The 22,175-nt window shown below is 35.4% G+C and overlaps 1 protein-coding gene and 1 long non-coding RNA gene across 13 annotated transcripts in view; one reads left to right on the top strand and one right to left on the bottom strand.

The window, feature by feature from the left end:
• Pde4d (phosphodiesterase 4D) overlaps positions 1–22,175 on the top strand; it is a 1,424,195-nt gene that overhangs the window by 1,052,065 nt on the left and 349,955 nt on the right. The window lies entirely within an intron of this gene.
• On the bottom strand, positions 1,369–6,599 carry LOC125615771. The gene is made up of 3 exons (XR_007346366.1): positions 6,415–6,599; positions 6,100–6,110; positions 1,369–1,378 (listed from the first exon to the last, which is right to left on the bottom strand). It is a non-coding gene; the product is annotated as an uncharacterized LOC125615771 (long non-coding RNA).

Raw genomic sequence — 22,175 nt, forward strand, 5'->3', positions numbered from 1 at the left:
AATTCAATTTGATGAACTAAGCAGACATTTCTCAAAAGAAGAACTACAAATGATCAACAAATATGTTCATCATACAGCAACATACCTTGCAGTTAAGAAAATGCACATCAAAACTACCGTGAGATTTTTGTCTTACTCCCAGAAGAATGGCAGTCATTAAGAATACAAACTATAATAAAAGATAGAGAGGATGTAGAGAAAAAGGAATATTTTTACACTGTTGGTAGAATTACAAATTAGTAGAACTACTATGGAAATCAGTGTGGAGGTTCCTCAGAAGACTAGGAATGGAACCACTAAATGACCCAGCTGTATCACTCCTTTGTATTTTCCTAAAAAATTAAATTCAGCATATTATAGCAATACATGTATACCCATGTTTATAGCAGCACAATTCACAATAGTTAAACTATGAAAACCAGTCTAGGTCTCTGTCAAGAGATGAATAGATAGAGAAAATATGTTGTGTATATATACACAATGGAGTTTTATTCAGCCATGAAGAAGAATGGAATTATGTCATCTCAGGAATATGGATGGAACTTGAAAATGTTAAGTGAAATAAGCCAAACATAGGAAAGTCAAGAGAAAAAGGGAAAAGAAAGGTGTGGAATCTCCTGAAAATTGAAGGGGATAGAGAGAGTAGAAGAAAAAGACCAGGAGAAGGGAGAAGAAAAGGGAAAGAGGAAATACTGGAGAATTATAATCGACCAAATCATATTGTTATATTGTGTGCAAGTACTAATATGTAACAACAAATTCCCCCATTATGTATAATTGTAATGCATCAATAAAATTTGGGAAAATGATGAAAACACAAAAAAGAAAAAGTTAAAAAGAAAACAAATGAACATTTAAAAAATTAAATTTAAGGAGATACTCCAATGTTGACAGTAAATAATTTGCCTAATTTGCAGAGATAAACAGATATTAAGATTATGTATGCTCCAGTAAAACACTGTCTTTTCAAGAAAGACCTATATGCAGGTGCGCCCTATTGTGTGACCCAGCATAGCTGCCTTTTAAAAGTATTTTTAGTTGTTGATGTACCTTTATATTTTATTTATTTATATGTGGTGCTGAGGATTGAACCCAGTGCCTCAGACATGGTAAGCAAGTGCTCCACCACTGACCCACAACCCCAGCCTCATAGCTACCCTTTTCTATTCAACTTTTTGAAAGAATTTATTTCTTATCATGCACATGGAACTATGAGAATATAAGTGGAGCTTCTAGTCTAAGGAGAGATAACAGATACTAAGTATAAATAACTGGTGCACAAGATCCAGGTATTAGCAAATTCATTCATTCATTAACTCACTTGCTCACATGTTCACTGGTTCAGCAAACACTTATTTAGCAGAAACTGAGTTCAGAGCTCTATGATAGGAATGCAAAACTGAGAATGACAAATTCCCATGTTTCAAAAAGATCACAGTCTAACTTCTCGCATAAAGATTCAAACAAAAATTAATTATAATCATATAAGGATTTTAGTTACCCTCCCAGGGGTGCACACAGGGCCAAATTCTGCCATCAATTGGGCTATTCAAGACCATTTAACAAATTAGGTTGTGAAAGAGGATGAGACATTCTTTTGATGGCTAGTGCCAAAAAGTGGGGAGCTGGCAGAGAATAAGTCTGCATTACTTAGCACTTTGTAGTTTACAAAGTAGGATTTCACATATTGTCTACTTTGAGAATCATCTCAACTGGCAAGAAAACTGAGACCCAGGGGCTCAAGAGTTTTTCTCTAGTACATGGTTGAATAGGCTCTACAATTGTGAAACAAGTTCCAATTGTCTGTCTCTGAATTTTGAGCCGTGTATTTTATTAAGTACTATAAAGAAAGCAGAAATAAAGTGTTTTGGCAGCTCTTCTGAGTTCACTTCTAACTGGGGACTTAGGGGTATCACAGAATGCTTCATGAACAATATTGCATTTTATCTTGAGGTTTACTTTTAGTTATGTGGAGTTGAGGATGAAGGGCATTTCAGAATGGGAGAGAAGTCTCAAAAAGCAAAGAATGTAGGAAAATCAATGAAACTTTATAGGGAAACAATATTGTACGGTGAAAACCTAATGAATTTGAGAAGCCATCTTAGTAAACAAAACTGAAAAGTGACAGTAAGACTCTATTTTTAGGGTCATGAAATTGAAGCTAAGGAATGTTTTTTTAGAACAAGGAGAACTATCATTTTTTTAACAGGGAAGTTATATGATCATAACTTTGTTTAAGAAAGACTAAAGTGGGGGCTGGGGTTTGTGACTTGGTGATAGAGCACTGGCCTAGCGTGTGAGGCACTGGGTTAAATCCTCAGCACCACATAAAAATAAATAAATAAATAAATAAATAAATATTTTTTAAAATAATGCTTTAAAATGTAAGAATAAAGTGGTATCAATGAAGACATAACTTGGAACAGTAAAAGACTGGAATAAGAAACATGGTAGGAAGAATTATAGCAATTGTTACTATAAAAGGTTAAAAAGGTAGTAATGAACACAAGATAATGGGTTACAGTAATAGTCATTATCTTTTTGTACGTTTTGCAGTTTATGCTATGACTATATAAAAATTTATGTGGAAAAGTAAAGTTTTGTTGGAGAGTCAACGTGTACTTAGTGCGTAAGATTGCATGGTGCATGATAATAAGAAAATGGGTAAGAAGGAGTATTTTCTGGAGACCTGTGGAGGAAGGATTGGCAAGACTTGATGTGTATAAGAAAGAAAAGAAAACTCTAGCCCTCTGATGATAACCTGGGGGCCATGATGAGTCTAGAATTTCTGATAGAATAGTTGTACTGTTAACAGAAATAGGGATCAAGAAGAGAAACATGTTTGAGAGTGAACATGGATTCACTTTTTTCATGGATTAAACTGATTTTTGAGAACTTGGCAGGATAAATAGAGATGAGCAGACAAATATCGAAGAAAGAATAAAAAGAGCTTGGAGTTGGAGATGTGAATACCAAGATTCACGAGAAACATATACATTTGTGGCTGGATTTATATTTAAGGCAAAGCTTAGTGTTTTTCAAAGTCACAGTTAATTCCTTTTTTATCTATTTGTTTGTCTCCAATCAGAACATTACTTTCACCGTGTGCTATATTGTACAGACCTTTCAGTGCAACTTGAATAAAGATAAATAATTTACAAAAAAGTCCAAAACATATCAGCCTTTATTAATAAATATTTTATTACTGAGGTCACTTAGACCTTGAGTAAATTATAAGATACATGGATTCCTAGTGGTTTGTAAAATGACATTCAATTTTAACCTGTTAATTTTTAATAAAAATAATAAGCCATCATTAGTTCTGGTATTAAATTCTGAGATTAATTAACAAATGCTTATAAAATAGATATTAATAAGACACAGATGATCCAATAATGATCTGATCCATTATTACATTCTCAGCAAAATATGTAACAGTTTAACTGGTACAATTGCCAGAAATTAACTAAAATTGACATAATGGTTATAGATTTTTTGAAAATGATAGAACTGTATAATTTTGGAATTATATAGGAGAAGAGAGAAGAAACAACAACAAAGAGAGTGTTATTACTCAGCCACTGGAAAGATGTTCATGACCACACAATGAAAATTAGCCATGAGATCAAGACTTCTATCATTTTCTATTATGTGGCTTGTTTAAAAAATGGAGGTAAAATGGCCTTTTCTTTACAAGTAAGCATTTCTTACTGGAAGTTCAATAAGCACAATGATGTCTTGTTTAGCTGTATGTGGGTATTTGTGTGTTATTATTGTCTTGTAGTGGTCTTAAAACCAATTTTATTCGTAGTCAGACACATTATTTTCTCAGAGGCTTGGCTATTTTATTGAGACACTTTCAAATGCATTTAGTGTACTCTCTAATGGATTTGTTGATCTTTCCTCTAGTACTCTCAGCCAGGGAAGTTACTTTTCATTTGTCTTACAGATGTGAGGACCTCATTGCTATTATTTAGAAATTATGACACTTTTGCATATTCTATATACGTTGGGGACATTATACACAATATATAATTAGTAAATGAAAATCTTCAGAGAACATATTGCTTAAGATTTTTAACAGAAAATTTTTATAAAGGAATAGTGCTTTGGTAGAATTTTAGATTTCTTTTCCTTACCAATGACACTTCCTCAATTTTTGCAATACTTAATGATTCACAAGTGCTTAGCTACCATCCTTTTTTCCATTTAATTAAAATATTATACTTTTAAGGTGTCATACATATTAATCTTAGGAGAGCAAACATTGATTTATTGTCAAAAGCTCTCAAACACTGTTTAGGTTTCAAGATCAGATTAGTGTCTTCCATTAAAAAATAAAAAGACATAGAAGATTATACTTTGATCTTGAATAGCTCCTATATTTCTAGTTAGTATTTTCTCAGGAAAACTTGAAGAAATTCTTGGTAGGCTCTCCTTTGGAATTCTCTGATAAAATTGGCTCTCTATAAAGATTGACATGAAAACAAAGCTGGGGGTCCAAAGTCACAAATCAACTGAGAGTGAAATGATTCTCCTTTGAGACTTAAACAAATTCATTAACCATAGAGATCCAGAATGGGAAAAAGAATAACTGTCCTGTTAACTTTGCCATTCATCTTGTCGTAAAGTAGACCTCTCATTTGTTTATTTCTCAGTGTTTGGTAAAATCATGGCCAATAGAAATATTATGTGAGCCCCATTTATATTTTTCAACTCTCTGGTGCTGTATTTGAAAAGTAAAGAGAAATCAGTAAAATTAATTTAGTAAGCATAATGTTGTTTAACTCACTATTTCAAAATATTATCAGTTCAACTTATAATACACACAATCATTAATGAAATGTATAATATTTTTATCATATCAAACCTTCAATATCCTGTATTGTATTTGATATTTATACTACATATCAATTTGGCTGCAAATTTTTTCCTTTATCATTTGATTGTATTTAAATTTCATAAAATTCACAATTAGAAATACAGGCTCATTTACCCAAGTTGTTCCAAACATACTTATCAGTTTTCTAAATATCAAATCAACTATGTGTTTTCTTTAAATTTTAGTTTTAATTAATAAAATGTAAACAAAACTAAAGAATTCAGTTCTTCAGTCATATTGATGCCCTTCCAAGTCCACCAGAGCCTTTGAACTCAGAGTCTGTCACTTACTTATTGTGCTACCTTGGGCAAGTTGTTTTCTTTTACCATACCTCAGTCTTTTCATCTATAAAATGGAGATAGCCATTTTATAATGTAAGCTAGTCCTTACATTATAATGTTACTATATAGGGGATAGGGATGGGAGAGAAAGGGAGGGAGAAGGGGAATAGCAAGGATAGTGGAAGGAGTCGGTCATCATTATATAAAATTCATGTATGAAGATGTGAATTCAGTGTCAATATACCTTATATATAAACAGAGATATGATAAATTCTGGTATAAATGTGTATTAAGAATTGTAATGCAAAAAAAGAGAGCTCATATATAAAAGCATAATTTGGCTTGAACATACTTTATATACAGAGTTACAAAAAATAGTACTGTGAATGGATAATTATGAATGTAATGCACTCCACTATTGTCATGTATGTAAGAAATAATAAAAAAAGATTAAATGAAATAATATCAGTAGTACTTATAAAACACTTAGGACAGTGTCTGGTGCATAATGAGCTTTCAACCAATATTAGCCTTCATTATTATTGTTTTTATTTGTATCACATCACAATGCTAAATTTTCATTTACCTAAACTCAGAACCTTACATGCATCCCCAAATCCTCCTCTCCCTCACTGCCCTCATCTGCCATCTAGCCTTGGGAGAGTTTCACTGAAACATCTCATGCTTTCCTGCCTCTTCGTTTTCATGGCCACCACCCCCTTATCCTGCCTGGACAGCTGCAATCATCTATTTAATTAGCCTCAGTCTTCATACTTTAATCATGACCCACATTGACCTACTCTGCACAGCTGTTGAATTCATCTTTCAAAAATAGCTTCACTGTTTAAACCATTTCTTCATCGCCCATTACTTCCAGAAGGGATCTTTCTCCTCTGTAATCCTTTCTTGATAGTGTCTATGCCAGGTCCACATGACTGTGCTCTTCCCTGTGCTTCCAAGACCCTCCACACAGACTCCTTCCATGACCTCAAGGGATTGGCCCATCTACTGGGATGAACAAACCACAAAGACAGTTAATTTGTTGTTATCTTTTGTCTAAGGTCTCCTTGGTTTGTTTGTTCTATGTTTCTATATGTCTATAATACAGCATGGGTTTCCTTAATCTTCATACTCTATATAAGTTGGCAAGGGGCACTTCTTTGGAATTCATGGTTTACAGTAGACTTTTCCAGCTCTCTCTCCTGCTTTCTGTTCATACAGATTGCCTGTCTAGACAAACTGGTTTACGACTATCTCACAGATACACATTTTGTGTTTCCATCTTCATACCTTTGCTCACATCATTTCTTTTCCCAAAGCATTCATGATTTTTTTTCATGCTGCTCAAATTCTATCTTTTCTTCAAAGTTCAGTTCATGCCTCTGCCTTGATGAAGCACAATATAATTCACCATGTTGCAGGGACAGGATTGCATGCATGGCTGACAGAAGGAAGACAGGATTGGAGCCCAAGTGGATCAGTTTGATTCATTGTTTTCCTAGCCAAATTGCCTGGGCTCTGTAAGTTTCATGTTCCTCAATATGTAATTAAATCACAAAACCTAAAGTTGCAGGGATATTATGCATATTAAGAGTAATGTAGCCAGGCACAGTAGCATATGCCTGTAATCAGGAGACTGAAGAAGCAGGATCATGACTTCAAAGCCAGCATCAGAAAAAGTGAGGTGATGAGACCCTGTCTCCAAATAAAATACAAAATAGGGCTGGGGATGTGGCTCAGTGGTCAAGTGCCCCTGAGTTCAATCCCAGGTACTCCCCTGATGCCCCAAAAAGAGTAATATATGCACTGGTGTTCAGTGAGGGTTCAGTTATTTTTGGTAGAATATAGATATAGGGCATTTAATCATGTAGCTTTTCATTTTGGGGTTTTTGTTTTGTTTGTTTGTTTCTGTACTGATTATTGAACTTGAGGGCACTCTAACATGAAGCTATAGCCTCAGCCTTTTTCATTTTTAATTTTGAGAAAGAATTTTCCCAGACTGGCCTTGAACTTGTGATCCTTCTACTTCAACTTACTGAGTAGCTGGGATTAGAGGTGTGGGCTCACCAAGTAATCATTAGCTTTGGAAATATCTTCCACTTTAAGATTTTTATTGTCTCTTGGATCATTACATGATATATGTTTGATTTCCAAGCTAGACTATGAGTCTAGGTATAATTTACTACTCACATTTAGTTGAGTCATGAGCACACATGTACAGATATATACATGTGTCTATCTGTAGATATCAAAAGAGAAATGTACTTTCTTGTGCCTTGACTAATTCAGTCCTCAAAAGAAAGCACTCTTCTGTGAGGAACCTAATAGTATGCCCATTTTATTCATGAAGAACTGAGACGTGAAGGGTTTACTCCCCTCTCAAATCAATTCAGATCTCAAGGTGATAGAAGCAGGAATGCCAAATAATGTTTACACATCTTTCCCAAACTGTTTATGATTTTATTCTTGGTCACATATCACATCTGTGAGTTTCTACACCTAGATTGAAATGTATGCTGACCACCTGTCTCTATTTATTTACATACAGGCTCAGGGATTATAGGAGAGAGGGGTGATGATTGTAATAGGAAACTTCAGAGCATGGGAGGCAAATAAGGAATATCTCCAACAAGACAACCATGGCATTTGGCATTTGGTATGTTAGGCCACTCAGCATTGGTATAAGGAGAAACAAATTACATTTGAACTCTTTTTGTCTGAAGAACAGCCTATTGGCAAAAACCAATTAATAAACTTACCTAATATATAACAAGTTTTGCTGCAAACAACAATGTTCTTACTGCAAATTCCTAAAATGTAGATACTTTTCTGCCACATACTCTCTAGTATAAAGCAGACATGTTTAAATTTGACCAGATTTCTTGTCCAGACTATAATATAGTTCTAGCCATGCCAAAATGTAAATGTGATTTGTGTAGTTGGCCAAGTCAAAAATTGCTGGTACAAAGAACAAACTCTCATTGTATTGCATAAGTTTAGGTTAATCATTAATGTTTTTCCATGGATCAATACTTCATGCAAAAGATATAGCAATGTGCTTTAGTTCTGTGTTTGCCAAGTGAAAAAAACCACGGGCCAGATCCATTGGAACTTTGTCATGTGCTCTCTTGGAGCATTGCCAATGTTGATATTCCTCCCAGTGAACAGATCTTTCCCCAGCCCAATGCTCCCAACTTGCCCTAACAGGAGGGTAAATTTGGGTGTATAAGTGTAGCAAAAAGAAATCCTCTAAATGCCACTAAATGCCAGAAATCCTCTAAATTCTTCACTTTTGTCCTTTTTCAGTTGAAGGTTGACCTGTTATATTCTCTAAATTGAAACAGTATCAAGCAAAAGGAATATGAGGCAACCTTCATAAATGCCTGGTTGTTGAATACAAAAGGGATTCAAACGCAAGTGAAAACATTGCATTTAATGTAAAAGATGAGCTATGATATTATATACTTGGAGACATTTTAAATTTTTTTTCCAGGAGTCATCATTAAGGAGCTAACAAGTATTTTTATTTATTTTTTTAAAATAAAACTTCCTGCCTTTATCCATCTCAGTGAAACCCTTTGTAGACAGAGATTGGGTCTGACTTACCTTTGAATCCCTGTGTGGCTAAGCCAAGAATCTTGCAAAAATAGGTGCTCAATAATTGCTATTCAATTAGGGAGAGAGGGAATTAGTGAAAAGTGGTTTATTCCATGGAGAACACTGTTGTTATGAATAAATGAGCTCAGTGTCTTTAAGTAAAACGGTAGAGAATATTTTCAATATATTCAACACATGGTTAAGAATTTTAAAAAATAATGTTTTCAACATGACTTTTGTTATGGGCTGAGTTACATCCCCCAACCCAAATTTGTATGTTGAAGCCCTAACCTCTAGTAATTGTATTTGGAAATAAGATTTTTAAAAGTATTATTAAATCAAGGAAAAGTCTTTAGGGTAGGCCCTAATCCAATCTGACTGATATCCTTATAAGCCAAGAGAATTCGGACATACACTCTTGACACTTCCATACACAAAGAAATAACCATGTGAACACACAGCAAGAAGAGAAGGCAGATATCTGAAAGCTAAGCAGAGAGGTCTCAAAGAAACCAAACCTGCTGACACCTTGACTTTGGACTTGCAATGTCCAGAACACTGAGAAAATAAATTTCTATTGTTTAAGCCATTCAATCTATGGTATTTTGTTATGGCTACCTAAGGAATTTAATAGAACCTTTTTTACTTGCTATCTTTGAAAGCCCTCTTTTACAATGATGATAAAGTTTAGAAGACTGTAAACTCCTACAAACAAAGGAGTATAAGAACACTGGAGATATGGGAGTGTTATTTTAGAAAGTAGAGTGGAAAAGAGAGGAAAAAAAAATTAACAAAGTTGAGAATACTGGTTCCAAAATGAACCACAGAGGAGGGCCTCCAGAGAACCAAGCTATTCCTTTTGTGGAACTCTGGACTTGGGAACTGAGGAACTTTTGGGGGAAATAGATGGAATAATCTGCATTTGAAGTAGATAGTCCATAGGTTCATGTCACCCTGCCTAGCTAAAAGACCGACACCACTCCACCCTCATGAGATAAATGGAAATTTAGTCTGTGAAAAAAAATGAATGAATAGGTGTTTTGACCTGTAGATACCATACAGAATGCAAGTTGTGAGGTTAAACAAAAGTCTATCAACTGAATGTGGCATTCTGGCTTTTCTGGTAGCACTTGGAGACAAGGACCCAGTCAGGTTTATGATGCCTAGGCAATAGAAGAATCCTTCTGTAGAACACAGAACCACCACTGAAGGGAAGACACATATAATACTGGAATTAGACGGTTACCCAGTGGAAAAGGCAAGCTTTTTTCTTCCCTCAGCCACCCTACAGTCAATCCCAAGACTCGACATGACCGGAGAATCCATGCAGCACTCCCAGTCCTCATGCCAGCACCTTCCTCTGGCATGTGAATGAGCAGGAAGGTCTCTCCACTCCTTTGAGAAAGCTATTCAACATAAAGTCTAAAACTAAATATGAAGATGATAATGATGATGATGATGATGATGATGATTAGAAATAAAAATAATGTGAGAAATAAATAGAAGTTTCAAAACAAATTAATCTCAGGGAAATGAGAAGTTATTGCATAAATGAAACAAAAGGATACTATACAAAACTAAAAAGTAAGAATAAAAAGTTATTTGAATTTTAGACAAAGATAAAGTAAAAAAATCAATGGGCTCTCTAAAGGATAAGTTTCAGAAATCTATTAGCAGGTAAAATAACTAAGAGATAAGGAGAAGAGGGCAGAAGTCAAGAAATTTAGAAAAACCATCCTGAGGCTATGTCTGATTGCTAGAAGTTTGGGAAAATAACAAAAGAAAAATAAAAGTAGGAGGAGTGGATGAACTCATCAGTGAACTGAATGACACAAAAATCTCCTCAAATTGAAGGAATACTTAATTTTCTACATTAAAATGACCCATTGGTACTGAGCACAACAAAAGAAAACAGAGGTACACTAATGACATAACTTGACATTTCAGAACACTGCATAGTAATATGAGTAAAGTTTTAAAAGCTTATAGAAAGGAAGAAAAATATGTATATATTATATTTCTGATTAGGGTTCTTGTGGTATTGATTTCCCTCTTGAAAGCACTTGGACACTTAGAAGACAAGTGAGCATTACATTCTGAGTAAAAAGGATTTGTAACTGGGAATTCTAAACTCAGATAGACCATCAATCAAAGGTAAGGGAACTGATAAAGTAATTTATGTACTTGAACCAAGCAAAAATATTTTGCAAAAGACTTTTTAAATCATGTTGCAGACATCTCTAGCAATCAGGGAAATGCAAATCAAAAACTACACTAAGATTTCATTTTACTCCAGTCAGAATGGCAGTGATCAAGTATACAAACAATAATTAATTCTGGTGAGGTTGTAAGGAAAAGCTACACTTGTTTATTGTTGGTAGGACTACAGATTAGCACAACCACTCTGGAAAGCAGTATAGACCTCTGTATAACCCAGCTATTTCACATCTTGGAATTTATCCAAAAGAATTAAAATCACCATGTTATAGTGATATAGCCACCTCAGTGTTTATAGCAGCACAATTTACAATAGCTAAATTATGGAATAAGCCCAGGTGCCCATCAATAGATGAATAGATTAAGAAACACACACACACACACACACACATATAATAGAGTTCTACTCAGCCTTAAAAAGGAATGAAATTATGATATTTCTGGTAAATGGATGGAAGTGGAGAATATCATGCCAGGTGAATTAAGCCAAACTCAGAAACTCAAAAGTTGCTTGTTTCCTCTTATATACAGAAGATAGAGTAAAAGGAAAGGGGGAGGGAGGGTTAAGGGATAGGATAACATAAAGATAAAAGGAAGATCAGTAAGGTAGAAGGAGATTGAGACTCAGAGTGGAGGGATGAATTAGGGGAGGCAATGTAGAATGAATTCCTTAAAAATCATGTTATGTGCATATGTAACTATACCACAGGGAATTTCACCTGTAAGTATAAGTAAAAAGAACCAACAAATAAAAGTAAATAGATGAATGAAAGGAAGTCTAGAAAAGTAGAAGAAGAAGACTGGGGGTGGGAGCGAGGATGGTAGGAAAACCAAAGAGATTATGAACCAAAATCGAATTTCATAGATGTATGAGTTTATTGGGATGAACCCAAATACTGTATATAACTATAAGCTCTAAAGAACCCAAATAGTGTATGTAACTATAAACTCTAATTAATAAAGAATATTTTGGAGAGTTCTGGAAGAATTAATGATAATGCCACAAATTTATTCAAATAAAAAGAGGCAAGTTATAACTCCAGAAAGAAAAAAAACTATTGTTCAATGAAATGAAACATCATCACGGCACACTATTTAGTCTATCAGTAAACATTACTTTGCAGGAATAATGAATATTTATTTAACCAATAATAGTTAATTATTATGTAACTACACTGGGAACATAAGAAGGGAGGAGTGGAGGAGCCCAGTGGTGAAAGGGTCTGAACCCCTCATAGTCTATCATGGGAAGTGAGTGAGAAGCTTGGAGTAAAAAGCAGTCAAGTTTGAGAGTTTCATGGCAATAGGGACAGCACAAAAGATTCCTGTATTTTGTTCTAAACCTTGTGTAGTACATTTAGGGAGAAAATACAGTTAATAATTCTTTTTATAAATTTAAAAAGAGTCAAAAGGACTGAATTCCAAGTATGATGATCATCCTCTGTTTATTAGCATGATCAGAGTGAACCGACTTGGACTGGGATTACTCAGTATTTGAGTGGGATATTCCACTTCCCCTTATACAATGGATAGGTTTAACATTGCCACTAGGTATAGTGCAGGGACAGTGATGTCCTTTGTTGGCAGAGTGGGGCTGGCTACTGCAGGGGGCAGAGGATGCCTGTCCAAGCCCACCAGCTCACTCAGCGCTGGTGATGCGTGTTGAAGGCAGTATATGGTTCAGGTAACAGATGACCTTTCTTGAGCTCTCACTTTAAAGGTGATTTCTAACCAGCTTTCTCCACCTCCCATCTTTTCACTAGTAAGCAGGGTGCTTATGTAAAATAATCAAGATAAAGAGAAGCTACGAGATCACGTTAATGAATTGCTGCCTTCACGTTTTACTCAGGTTATTGTCTTTCTTAGGAAGGGACATGTGATTTCCATGACATTGTTGGCTCTACTTGACTACAGCAGTAGTGTGCCGATGTGGGTTTTCTGTGTGAAGCTTGCACAGTACATCTGTCTTTGTTGTCAGGCCTTGTCTCTCAGAATTACTGTAGCCTAGGCTTTTCCTTGCAGGTTTAGAATTCTCTTTGTCTCAAAAGTATCCAGAAAAACTCTCTTCGACCTTCAGGTGGCTGTCAGACAGAGCCTGTGAGGATTTCTTAATTTGGCAGGAAAACCCTGTGTTTTGTCCAAAAGAGAAGGACTTTCCAAGGTTTGAGTAAACCTACTTATCGGACTGCCATGCTTCCTGAAAGACAGGTATCAGGGAATACAGCTGACTGAATCTCACAATGCTCACAAGTTTCCCTCAAGAGGAGCACAGTTCTCCCACCGAGCAGCAGCAGCCCATGTTCTCAGGCCATTACCTCTTCCTTTTGTGGTAATTTAGAAAACCAATGTGTTCAAGAGAAGCATCTGCAGAGAAACATGTAAGTAGAGTTCAGTAGAGAGAGACAAACAGTCCAGTGAAAACCCAGTATATTTCAATGAAATACCCAAGTTCCACACCATAAGCTTAGTATTCCTGTGAAGAGTCCATCTGTCCCTCAACTCCTCCCCACTCTGTCTGCCTGGTTCACTGCAGTGCGTTATTCATGGGAGTGATGTCCCCCGTCAGATCACAATTCGTAGTACACTCAAGAAACCTGGGTATTCTCTCTGTCTTTGAATTTCTCCCACAATTTAATACACAGCTTCACACATAGTGGGCCCTCAGAAAACAGATGTTAAATTTCATTTTCCAGCTGATGCAATCTATTGTAAAGCATACTTCACTCTGTATTAATTCCTTGTGGTCACGACCTGTCTTGCACCTGTGTTTCCAGAATGCGTTGCCTGTGGTCTAGCACATTGGTGAATGCACTAGGCTTTAGACTCAATATCTGTGTTAAAAACTCAAGCTCTTATTTATTATTTGTTCTTGAATTCTTAGGGTTCCATCATCTCTAAAACCATGATAGTGATATTAACATCTGTGAAGACTAAATGAGATAATGTCTGCAATTGCTGTACAGCTTAAACTCCCAAGTTAGCTGCTATTGCTATAATTAATATTATATTACTAGCTACCTCATTTCCATATGAGAATGAAAATCCTGATTCAAAGGGACACTGAGAATTAAAGGAGTTAATGTATATACCTGATATGTGTGTATATATGCACACATGCACACATTTATGTAATAAACACATATATAGCACTTATCACATATTAATTACTTATGCATCAGCTATTACTATCTTACTGCTATGAGCAGTAGCTGTTATTATAGTTTTCTCTTGTATCTAAAATGAGATTGGTAATGCTAAGTTCCTAAGATTGTTGTAAGAATTTAAGAACTTAATAAAACATTAAAGCCTTGGAACAGTGCCCTGTGTTTGCTACACAATATAAAAGTGTTTTCTTTTATTATTTCCACTAATGGTAATTTAAAAAGTGTGACTGTATAGTGTACTAAATGTAGTTTATGTTTAATAAGTTGTTAATTCACTGTTGTGTTCATTTCCTACTATATCCACTAAAGGAATTAATATTAATGGCAATGCATACCTTTATGGTAACATTAATTATCTTTCTATACACTGGTTAAAAAAAAAATTCAGACTGGCAAAACATCTTGGCCCAGAAGCCTGCCTTCGGCAAAAAGACAAGATGTGAGTGAGGAGACTATGCCTGTAAGAATCACGAGTGTGGCATCTTGCCTACTATATACAGTGACTTGCCAATTTCCCTTTCGCCAACCATGACAGTGACACTGATACTAGATGAACAACCTGCATAATGCTTCAGGGGCACATCCGTTTTCTAAGCCTGCAGTTTTACTGATGAGACAGGGCGCATGCTTGATTCCATCTGCTGTCATTTATCTGCCAATATAAATAGCAGGCCTCTGTGAGTTTGTTTGGCAGGCAAAATGACAGGCTATATTTTAACAACTCAAGGGGAGCCATTTCAGAGCATTAAAGGTGGAAAATACCTTCTAATACTTTCAATCCAAAGAAATGAGTATCCCCAATCTGGAGCATTAATCCCTACAAAGCAGTGGCTCTAAATAACACAAAATAATATTTTGACCCTTATAGTCTGAACTCACTTTAAAGAGCTCAAAAAACTCTTATTGCATTTATCTTCCACTTTTAATTAAAGTGCATGCTTTCTGGAATGACAACATTTTATTTATATTCAGGTTTTAGAGGAAAGGTTAGGGAAAGCAGAGAGTCCCTATTGGTGTTGTGCACAGTACCTTGTCTTTGTTGAAGAAGACTTTTGCATGATGCCTAAATTAAAAATAACTGGAGTATTTTTTTAATTCTAAATATCAGTTGATTGAAATATTTCCCATCACTTAGTAATATCCATGGAGTATATATGATTTGAATATATAAAGTCAGAAAAGGAAAAGGAGGGAATGTCTATAAATATTAATGGTGTTATTTATAACATAAGTCTTCCGTAGAGTGGAGCATCTTACTGGCAGCATGGGGAAAGGTGAAAGGCACACACGTGGGGGAGCAGCCAACTTTACACACTAAATCATTTACCATTTGTGTTTGTGAAGGTGCATGTATTCATAGTAGAGGAGGAGAGGACTTTTGCCTTTAAATCTCATTCCAGCTGCTTTCACTATAATTTAGAATCTTTTCTTCCCCCTCCAATTTTATCCATTTTCCATAAATCCTATTCTTAGAATGATCTTCATCATAAAGCTCCTTTTCACAAGAAGTATATAAGCAGTATGCAAAACTATAGCCTAATCTCTAGCTTTGATCTCAGAGTTCTATTTTGTCACCAAATTCCTTTAGATCTGTGTCTCCAAACTCAACCTCTTTTCCCTGAGATCATTGTATATTTCTTTTCATGTGTATGATTTTCATACCTATGTCCAAGGGAGAGTTCTCTTTTGACATCAGAGTTACCATACCCCTAATCTCAATCAGTCTAGAAATTTTGTCATTACTCTTTTTGTTTTCTTTTCCATTTTCCAATTCACTTTCAAGAGCTATTAATTCTTCCTTCAAACTCTTCTGCTGTGTCCTTAATTCTGCCATGTTGGCTTCACACAGATTTTCAGGCATTCACATCTAGACTTGGACAACAGATACTGACTGGCATGTCAGTATTTGTCCTCATTAAGTGAAACTTATTCACAACCCCAAAATGACATATTGAAAGCCCTCACTTCATCTTGTCACTCTCCATTTCAGGGCTCTGCCAGCCTAACTAACAATCCATACATCAACAGAGACCCAGGAGGTGATGCAAATGGACAAAGACATTGGGGATCCTGGGCAACAAAGGGTACATTTTAATTTGCATGTGCAGGTACTTATAAGCTCCTAACAGTTGTTGCCACGTGAAAACAGGCCAGTGTTGGCAGATTTTCAGATTTTTTTAAGAGAACATAGGAATCCAGATTTTTTAAAAAACAACTTTATTAAATAAATATCTATTGAAGGCATACTATGTACTGGAGGAGATACAGCAGTGAATAAAACTGACATAAATTCTACCCATACTAGCATTTATATTATAGGTATAGAAGAAATACAAGAAAAACCATTTAAGTATATGTGTGTGTGGACATGCACGAATGCACACATGTATGCATGCTTGCACAGAGAAAGCAGAATGGAATTTTGTGGTAAATTCTTTGAAGAAAATGTTATCAGAACAAGTTCCAAGTGTGTGTGTGTGTGCGTGTGTGCGTGTGTATGTGTGTGTGTTGTGTGTGTGTGTGTGTGTGTGTGTGTGAGAGAGAGAGAGAGAGAGAGATAACATTTTCAGTAGAGTTAAAAAAGACTTCTTCATCAAGGTGAAGTATATGTTCAGCAGAGAAAAATAAGGCTTTCCCTGTCATGACTGAGAAACAGACTGAGGCCTTCATAGATGGATTGAATTAGCAAAGTGGAGAACAGAAGAGAGAAAGTTGGAGATAAAACATAAGAGGGTTGTAGAGTTTTGGTTGGGCAATATATGTAAACCCAATAGTGACTTTGGCTTTAATTCTAAGTGAAAAGATATACCAGCATTGATCAGGTTTAAAAAGATCATCCTGATCACCCATTTGGAAATGGATTTTAGACAGATAAATGGAGTAGCAGAGAGATCAATAAGGAAGCTTTGTCATGAGAGATGATGGTGTTTGACCAGAATGATTGAAGTGGAGGAGAGGGTGAAGAGGGGTCAGATTCCAGATTTTTTTTTTGAAGGGAAAGGGACAGAATTTCATTATAGATTGGAAGTATGGTATCAGAAGTTGAGAATGTTGCCACAAGTTCCAGGCTGAGCAACTGACAGGAATGGATTGCCATCAACTGAGATGGACAGGGCATCAGATAAAGAAGCCTTGACCAGGGAAAATCAATAGCTCTGTTAGGATATCTGTAAGAAAGCCAGGTGGGAATGCTGCTTAGACTATTCAACTCATACATTTGGTGTTCCAGGCTGAAATGGAAGGAAACTTTCAATTCGGAATGGGGCAGCAAGGCCACATCCCCCAACCCTCATTTGCCTAAGACACATGTTTTTCTTGGAGTCTTTCCAACTTTTGTTTCTACTTTTATCATTCTTTGTAGATGCAGGTATGCAGGTACTGCTTTACTTAATCTATTTTATTCAAACAAATGTTAAAAAAAAGCATGCTTTTCTTAGTGTAACAGTTGAGACAAAAAGGAATTTTAAACCAAGACGTTAGTGGATACTCTGCTGAAATCCAGGCCCTTGCGAGAAGTTTTCCTTCTGGTTCTTATTCTATACTGGGCAGCTGGGGCTATGTTAACCTTCCCACAAGAGAGGACTCTGAGATTCAAGACAGAGAAGCTAATCCTCCTCTAAAACCTACTGAAGGCCCACTTCTTAATTCTGATTTTTTCCCTGAGGACGCTTTTCTTGGTCTGGTGATTATATGCTGGGACTTGGAACAACATTTAGAGAAGGTCAACCTACTTAAAGAAACCAAACATGTCACCAAGTTCCAACACTCTAATAAGAGGCACATAGGTATATTTTTAAGATGGGGGGATCATTAAACCACAGCATGAGTCATAGGATGGCCTCAGTAAATATTACTTTCCTTTCCTTCCCCTCAGAATGGCTCTCCATACTCTTTAAATCACCTAGCCTCATAGATAGGGAGGCCATTTTCTTGTGTTCTGGGACCACAAAATTCCAAGCTCCTTTTGTGCAATTTGCCCTTACTAGACTATCTTCTCCTTACTTTCTTCTCATATAAGCCTTGCAGGTTTTTACAGGTCAAATCAGCTCAAAGTCTTTTCTCTTATTAAATACCACTTTGATATCATCCTTTCTCTTTGTATATCTATTATATGTTGATACCAATTTTCATTTACATAATACTCAAAAGATTTTTAATATAAAAATTTTATCTTCCCTGAGAGACAGGGATAATGATTTGCTCTTTGAATTTAACTTATTTTGTTTGTTCTTAAATCTACCACTATACATATTGTAGGGCTACGAATGTAGCAGAAACTTGGTAAATAATCTGTGAATGTCTAAAATGCCCATCCATTCATCACTCACTCAAAAAATACTGGCATACACATTGTCAAGCATTGCTAGACATTTGAGCATAGAAGTGAAATAAGGATGGAGAATCACCTACTGTTAATATGAATTATTTCAGAGAAGAGAAGACATTAAAAATAGTTTTGAGAAATTGGTTTGGGAAACTCGCATATTCAAAATTATAGAGAGCCATCTTGTGGAAAAATGAGTTCTGCACTGAAATAAGGGCTTCAGAATACTGTGGTTCTCCATGACCCAGCTTTGGAATAGAAAAAGTATACTAAAATTTCATATAGTTAAACAGGTTTAAAGTAATATTAACAAGTTAATTTTGTTTTCTACAATGCCTCTTAAATATCTTGAATATGTCAAAATGAAAGTTTCTGAAAATAAGTTATCAAATATCATAAACTTGACTTATAACACCATCCATAAGAAATCTTACAAAATTGTAGTTGGAAAGAAAGGAAAGTCATTAGATATTATCTCCCTAAATGAGCTTTAGTGGGAGTCTCTCTTGAAAAATGCAAATATGCATAGAATTTTGCATATAATTTCAGGGGCTTTACCAATTTCCCTGCAGTTCATTCACAAACCCGTTCTAGACTTTATAGTTTTAATTCTTATATTTCACATAATATACAGTGAAGGTCTAAAAGATTTGTGGGTGAGAGTTGAGATGTGATCGCATTAATCCCACTCAAACATATACACTACATTTCCTTTTTCATCTTTTGGCATCTTCTGACTTAGGTAAAGTCCATGTCATGGCTATTGTGAATGAGGCTGCAATGAACAGAGAAGAGCAGATATCTCTTCCACATACAGATGTCATTTCCTTTGAATATATTCCCAGTAGTGGGACTGCTGGATAATATGGTGGTTCTGCTTTTAATTTTTGAGAAACCTCCAGACTATTTTTTATAATGGCTGTACAACTGTACCTTTCCATCAACAATGGCCAAAAGTTCTCTTTTCTCCACATCCTCATTAACACTTGTTATATTTCATTTTTAAGTAATAGTCATTCTAACTGTTATAAGGTAGTACCTCATGTGGTTTTAGTTTGCATTTCTCTAATAATTAATGATGTTGAACATTTCCTTTCATTTTTTGTATACTTATGGAATCCCTTGAACTTTTCCTTGAATAATAGATCTCTTGAACTTATTTCTCTAGACTGCAGTTTTTTGTTGTTGTTTTTTTTGTGTGTGTGTGTATGTGTGTGTGTATGTGTGTGTGTTTTAACTGACTATCTCCTTACTCCCAGCTTCCCTAATCTTCTAGTCTCTGATTCTCTCTACTTCTATGGAATTGACTTTTTTAGATTCCACATATGAGTGGGATATTTTGTCCATTATTTGTTAGGATTATTTTCTTATTACTAACTTGTTGGTGTTCTTTAAGAAAATTCCAAAGAATCTTTAAACAAGCTAAGTAAAAATGTTTAAATCTCTGAGAAGGAAATACCATGTGCTATAAATATTATTAAATATGGAATTTTGTTTTCAGCATATATACTGGGGTTGGTTCTCTACTACAATATATGCAGATTACTTGAACAAATTTCAGGATGATGAGAAGTTGACTTGTAGAATATTCTGGGAGAGAACCTCACTTTTTATATTAAATGATCTTAATTCAAATATTATGATGAATTTTAATTTAGCAGGCAATTTGATGTAATGGAGAAAGCACGCACCTGCTTTCACCTATTTTATTGCTCAGTACAATCATGCTGCTCTTAAGTGATTAACAATTCATTTTACCTCCACAGCTAAGGCAAAGAAATTCTTGTACGAATTATAGAAGCACTTTGATTAGTATAAAGTTTGGTTTTAGGTGCTTGTGCATCAATTTTCAAGTCATATTCTAAAGAATGACCTGCTCTCATATTTATTGGTGTGCAGGGGGAAACCAGTCATTCTGCACATGCTCTCCCAACTCCTAGGATAATCACACTCCAATTTGTATATTCAAAGTTTTTAGAAGCTCTATAATTAAAAAGCATTTTCTTTAAAATTTTCAAGTCATTGTTTTCTAAATTATTTGACTCCTTTTAAAATTATTTTTCATTCTTCAACTGGACTCTTAAAAAATAGAATTCTATTCAGCAGTTTTGGAAATGTTCTTATCAATTTTTCTGCTTTTAATGTAAAATTGTTTTTTCATACATGCTCATAGAGAAGAGCTATTGCACCAATAATCTAAAAATGTGTTCTTCTATTTAATTGGAGTGAATTGGCCACATGTGTTCATATTATCTCTAATTAAATTGAAGGGCACAGGAATAGGAGAGAAATATGCCTCCCCACCTGTCCCACAGGGGCCCCCATTAGCAACACAGTTCTTACCACAGCAGAACCTAACATGTATTTTGTAGGGAAATGTTATTAGAAAGGTTCAAAACTCTGAGGGAACAGATTTAGTACACTGTAGAGCTGAAACAAAGGCTACAGGCAATGCTTGTGTTGCAGGATTGGTTCCCTGAACAGGTTCTCAGATGAGACATTGGTGAGCAACACTTAGAGGAAATGCTTTCAGGGTCAAAAGGGGAGGAGGAGGAAGACTGAAGTCTCAGGGAGGCCTCAGCCAGACCCAAGGAGGCATCTAAAATGAAAAGGACCTGTCTTAGGCCTCTAACAACTTCCAAACAATAAACAGCCTTAGATGCTGGAATACAACAGATCCAATATTCTGATAATTGGAGGGAATTTTATTTTCAATGGAGAAACTTATAGCAAGCCAAACTATCAACAGGTGTTGAAGGCAAAATAAAGCCATTTGTAGTCATGCAAGATCTGAAAATGTTTTAAATACTATTCAATCTTTTGTCACTTTAGCTTCTGTACAATGTGACCCATTAGAAATAGGAAGCGATAAAAGAGGAAGTCCTAGGATCTAGTAATCAACACAGGAGATGATAGAGAGAAGGTTTAGGATGTCAGGTTTTTAGGAAGTCTAGAAAGCAACTAGCCCAGAATTACAGAGGAAGTAGAGGCCCTGAGGTAGAGTTCTGAGGAGAGAAAATGAAATTGAGAAACATCCCAGGGGAATGGCAGATGAGAGCAACAATTTGGGGGGGGGGAAGGCAATGATTAACTGTAGGAAAAATTAAAGTTGTTCCATATTACATGTGTAGTATATCAGTTTATATAGTAATGATAAAGAGTAATAATATATAAACAGCAAATTTAACTAAAATTGTCATGTAACAAGGTGAAAGAAAGGAAAGGTTGATCAGAGAATAAGAGAATTAAATGTTTATCTATTACAGCAAGAGCTAAAGAGATGTCTAAGAATTTTAAAAATCAAGGAAAAAATATAAGCAAATTATTCACAATTATAGAACTTAAGTACCAGCAGAAACAAAGTTATTTGAGAAAGAATATTCACAATGGGCACATATCTAGTTTAGTGTTTTCTTAACACTTTCATTACAATTTTTAAATTTTATGTGCATAATTTCTCTACCATCATTATGGGTGAATTAAGTTGCTCCAACAAATTCCAAATCTTACACCAGCAAAGGTTGTTGGTTGTATTTTTGCTTTTGTTTCCTCATGTTATACATACTCAACTGGGAGCTATGTTCTATAGTCTCTGCATCGCAGTCAAGAGGCTGAAAGAGTTACCATGGTGGGATTTGCTAGTTCCTCTGGCAGAGGTAAAGAGGAGAAAAGGTGGAAGGTCTCATACCAGCCATTCAGTGCGTGTTCAC

The sequence above is a fragment of the Marmota marmota genome, unplaced genomic scaffold (genome assembly GCF_001458135.2).
Source record: "Marmota marmota marmota unplaced genomic scaffold, marMar, whole genome shotgun sequence".
Taxonomy (NCBI): Eukaryota; Metazoa; Chordata; class Mammalia; order Rodentia; family Sciuridae; genus Marmota; species Marmota marmota.